This window comes from Myotis lucifugus, unplaced genomic scaffold (genome assembly GCF_000147115.1).
Source record: "Myotis lucifugus unplaced genomic scaffold, Myoluc2.0 scaffold_1446, whole genome shotgun sequence".
Taxonomy (NCBI): Eukaryota; Metazoa; Chordata; class Mammalia; order Chiroptera; family Vespertilionidae; genus Myotis; species Myotis lucifugus.
The window spans coordinates 34,512-40,226 of NW_005872494.1; positions in this window are offsets into that span (position 1 = coordinate 34,512).

Sequence of the window (5,715 nt, forward strand, 5' to 3'; positions counted from 1 at the left end):
CAACAGAGATTTCCATTTTAATTTGGTGAGATTTCTCAGTTGTTTTGGGTTTTGTTTAAATAATTCTTACATTATTATGAGGACATTATGCTATATCCTCTTCCAGATGTTTAGAGTTTTTTTCTGTATACATTTAATCATTGTGCACATGGCACTGATTTTCACCATCACTGTGATTTGGTCTGATGTCACTCACCCTCCCATGTCTCCCCAGTGGCACCCACACTCCTTATTGATTCATACGTGTCTGCTCCAGCCATCTGCTATGCCACCTTTATTTTTCAAGTTTGTAGATGTGAGTGAGTTTATTTATGGTGCCTATAATGGTGCCACTGACCTATTTTTCTATCTCTGAGCTGAGTCCACACCCTTTTCCTTATCACTTTAGTTAATCCTGGTACTTAGCAAGTTCTCTATGTTTTTCTCAGAGTCTCTTGGTCTGAGAACAGATACAGAATATTTTCCTACTTTATTATAACTTCTAGACATAACCTGGTAAGTCCCATGACTGTGATAGATTTCAACCTTGATATTCCTGATACAAGGATTCTAATGTGAAGCCATCAAGGTTTGCACCAAGAGTACTAAACCCCATGGTCTCAGGGCCTCTTGATACCATGTGTTCTCTCTGACTTGTCAACCTCTAGTCTTGCCAGGTCCCTAACCATTCTCTACCAGCAGCCCCAAGGATCTTTTGAAAATGTAAATATGATCATGTCTCTTATGAAAACTAACAATGGTTTCCTATGGCCTTTAAAAATAAGTCCAAAATCCTTAGCATGCCGTCCAGGCCCTCCATGATCTGACCTTAGCTTCTTTTCCAGTCTTGTCTCTCTCTCACCACTATTCTCTGGTGACACTTTGAGATCCTCATTGGCATCACATTCTCCCACCCCAGCTTAGATGTTTTGGTCAAGGGCACATTGCAAGGTTGTTGGCTAGATCCCCAGTAGGGGTCATGCAGGAGGCAGCCCATCAACGATTCTCTCTCATCATTGATGTTTCTATCTCTCTCCCTCTCCCTTTCCTTCTCTTTCTCTCTCCCTCTCTCTCTCTCTCTCTCTCTCTCTCTCTCGGATGAGCAGCAGTGGCAGGTACCTGGTGACGCAGTGAGGGATGGTGTGTTCCAACCCCCTCTCACACCTGCAGAAGAGAAACCAAGTTATTCCAGAAGATGTCTGCTCAGCTGGGAGCCGAGATGAGCATGAAGGCAAAAGGGGAAATGTACCAATCTCCTTCCGGCTCTCCCCAAAGGAAATCCGACTCACATTTCCCATCTGTGAGCCCGCGGTGAGTGACAGGAGAAGAAGGGAGACAGATCAGGCTTCTGTGTGGGCGGCAACGGGAGGACTGCTAAGGCTGCACTGCAGGAGCCCCCACAGGTCCCTGCTGGAAAACAGAAGGAACGGAAAGGACACTGGGCGGTGGATTTCCCCCACATGCTCTGTTCACAGGGACACACAGTCTCACTAAGACAAGGCACTCAGTGAACGGGTTAGGGCTTGAACATGTCCTGTGCTGTGGGCCTGGACTGCCCGGCCCAGACCATGGAGAGATGCAGGCCGTCTCCTTGAGCAGCCCGGAGGCCACGCTTAGTACTTCAATGGACACTGGTTCTCAGGGTCAACAGGAACAATCATGTCAGTGGCTCTTTTCAGGGGGTGGGGCCAGGACTCCTGAGGATGCTCAGGGACATCACGAGGATGTGCTGAGTTTCACATAGGGATGTTACCACAGTAGGAACTCACTGGGTAAGAAATGCATAATGTGAGGGAGAATGGCAAAGGGGAGAGAGGACTGCTCAGGCCATGAGGAGGTGAGAAAGCAGGTGGGAGGGGCAAACCCCTGGCCACGGAAGGAGGAATGACAAAAACGCAAACACCTTGTGTTTGGTCAAGCCGGAAGGGGGACAGTGGCAGGAAATGCAAGCAATCAGGTAGGAAAGTGCATGCTCATCTTTTCTGTGGAGAGTGGCTACAGTGTTTGGACACGTTCAAGCCTTGGACTAATGAGAAGGCATAGGTCTCTCATGGCCATGTGCAAGTCCCAGCTTGGAGGGCAGAGCCCTCCCAGCACAATTATAGCCAACAGCTATAGTTGTAAGTTTGAACCTGTGGTCCCAACACGGACCCCACATGCCTGAGTGATGTGGCCTTGATAGAGTTCAGGTGCATGTAGCTGAGTAGGATCGAAACCCATGAGAATGCTGTAAACATCTTGACCACACCCTTACTTTGCCTGTGGAATCTACTATAAAATAAAGACACAGTACGTGGTGCTGTCTCTCCATCAGAGAAGCAGCGTCCCACCCAGACCCAGCTTTCATTCTCTTGTCTGTCTTTTCTAAATCCTTCACCGCCCCCACTCATGGTCACTGTTGGCTGTGCTGGCACAGCACACTTTTCCCTGGCAGGGCTGCCTTACCTGGACACAGAGGGGTAGTACAGCATGAGCAGCCCCGGGCACAGAGCAAGGTGGCCAGGCCCTGGCCATTAGGTGGTGGAGCAGGATGATGCTAGGAGAGAGCCGACGGGCCACAGCTGTGAGGCTGCCAGGGAATCCAATGCGGGAACCACGGCCCACTCCAGTGCTCCTAGAAGTCGGGTGAAGAGTTGCCTGATTTTGCCTCTCAGTTGTTGTTTTTACTGAGATGGGGTTCATATAACATAAAACTAACTATTTTAGCCCTAACCAGTTTGGTTCAGTGGTTGGAGCATCAGCCTGTGGACTAAAGCTGTCCCAGGTTTGATTCTGGTCAAGGGCACTTACCACCTCTGAACCAGGAGGTCATGGTTCTGTTATGCCCAGATTTCAGGATCCCCAATAGACCACCAGGGAGCCAGCCGAGTCCAATGCAAAAGCAAAAGAGCCTTTATTCGAGCTAGCTCGAGCTCCCCGCCCACCACACTCGCCGACACAGCGGCAGGAAGCAGAGAGAGAGAGAGAGCTTTGTAGGTAGAGGGGTTTCATAGGGGGGTTGGAGTAAGGGGAGGAGAGAGGACTGTGGTCCCTGCCGATTGGCCAGGCGCAAGTTGATGTCTTGTTACACAGGATGTGGTCATATCTATGGCGCGCACTTCCCTTGATTATCATTGGTTAGTTTAAAGAAATCCTAGGCGTGGCTAGCAGAGGCTTGGGCTTCCGGGAAGAAGCTCCTTGCTGAGCACATGGCTGCTGCCCAAAAATGGAGGATTCGGGGTAAGATGGAGGGCGTAGCCCTCGCCCTTTCAGTTCAATTCCAGGTCAGAGCACACGTGGGCTTGGTCCCCAGTGTGGCTCATTCAGAAGGCAGCCGATCAATGATTCTCTCTCATCATTGATGTTTCTATCTCTCTTTCCCTCTCCTTTCCTCTCTGAAATCAATAAAAATATATTTAAAAATAATCTGTCAAATTGCTATAAAATTTACCAATATCTTTCCATTTCTCTACTTACCATGCATGGTTAGCTGGTAAACTGTGCAAGTGGGAGCACTGGTCCAGGAAACTATGTGATGCCTTGTCCCCAGAGGTCACTTGTGAGAATGGGCCCCATCAGGTCCTCCGTCTTTGGGCTTTAAAACATTCTGGCTTCAATTAGGTTGGGATTGGGATGGCTTCAATGTCTGGCAGGATTTCTATTCATTATTCTTAATAAAAAATAAATGAAAAATATTGAATATAAAGTGTAATCAGAAATTTTTTTTTTTTAAATTTAGAATCCATAGTCAGTGAAATATCAGACAGACATCATAGCAATAAGTTTACCAATATATCTCCTAGGACAATAGAACCTGAGGACAGCATGGACATGCTCCCAGGAAAAAACTGGAATTACAACTAAAATACAGAAAAACTTCTTGAATAATCAACAGAAAACTCACAAGAGAGAACCCTGATAACCGAGGACTGAAAGTAGAGACCACATAGAGACTGATAGGAGGTGTGGAGGTGTGAAAGGGCTGGCCAGACACCTTCAGACAGCCACTGAAGTCCTGGAAAGATATCTCAGCTGGGGGGTTGCCACTGACAAATCAGGGAGTGGTGGGACAATGTGAAAGGTAACAATATTAAAATGGAAGGTGTGCCAGAAAAGGTAGAAAGGGAGAAAGGAGTAGAGAAGATGTTGAAGAAATAATAGCAGAAATCTTCCCTAACCTGGTAAAGGAAAACGTCACCCAAGTAAGTTAAGGAGACACAGAGAACCCCAACCAAGAAGAACCCAAACAGGCCCATGCCCAGACACATTATAATTAAAATGCCAAAAATAAAATTCAAAGAGAGAATCTTAAAGGCAGAAAGATAAAAAGAAAACTGTCACCTACAAAGGAGTTCCCATAATGCTGACACCTGATTTCTCATCAGAAACTCTAAGGCCAGAAGAGAATGGCATGAAGTACTCAAGGTAATGGAAAGCAAGGATCTGAGACCAAGATTACTATATCCAGCAAGGCTATCATTCAAAATATAAATCAAATAAAGAGCTTCCCAGACAAAAAAAAAAAAGGCTGGAGGTGCTCATCACCACCAAGCCAGCACTACAAGACATGGTTAAGGGACTGGTGTAATTAGAAGAAGAAACAGAGAGAGAAACCTAGTCATACAGAATTAAAATGGCTATAAATAAGTACTTCTTAATAATAACCCTAAATTTAAATGGATTAAATGCTTCAATCAAAAGCCATGGCTAGCTGAATGGATACAAAAACATGACCCAGCTATATGCTATCTACAACAGACCCACCACAAAACAAAAGACCCACACATGTTAACAGTGAAGGGATGGAAATTTTTTCAATGCAAATGGAAAAGAAAAAAATGCTGGAGTAGCAATACTCATATCCACCAAAATAGACTTTAAAACGAAGCCCGTCACAAGAGACAACAAAGGTCACATAATACTAAAGGGATCAATCCAACAAGAAGATATAACCCTGGTAAACATATATGCATCCAATACAGGTGCACCTAAATATATTTTTAAAAGTTCTAGAAGACTTTAACAGAGAGATCAACAACAATACAGTCATAGTAGGGGACTTTAACACCCCGCTGACTTCACTGGATAGATCTTCCAGACAAAAACTTAACAAGGAAACAGAGACTCTACAGGACACACTGGAACAAATGGGTTTAATTGACATTTATAGAACATTTTACCCCAATGCAGCAGAATATACATTCTTCTCAAGTGCACATACATCATTCACAAAGATAGACCACATGGTAGAACACAAAACAAGTCTCTGCAGGTTCAAGAAGATTGAAATCATATCAAGCATCTTCTCAAATCACAGTGGAATGAAATTAGAAATCAATATAGTAAAAACACCGAAAAACATTCAAACACATGAGGCTAAATAGCATGTTATTAAAAAACTAGAGGCCCAGTGCATGAAATCTGTGCAGGGGAGGTGGTCCCTCATCCTGGCCTGCATCCTCTCCAATCTGTGACCCTCCACGGGGGATGTCTGACTGCCAGTTTAGGCCCGATCCCACAGGGATCCCCACAGGGATCAGGCCTAAACCAGCAATCAGACATGCCTCTTGCAATCCAGGACCGTAGGCTCCTAACTGCTTGCCTACCTGCCTGCCTGATTACCCCTAACCACCTCTGCCTTCGTCCCTGATCACCCCTAACTGCTCCCCTGCTGGCCTGATCACCCTTAACCACCTCTGCCTCAGCCCTGCACACGGGACCCAGGATTCCCTTCTCCAGCCAGCCGCAGGCACCCAG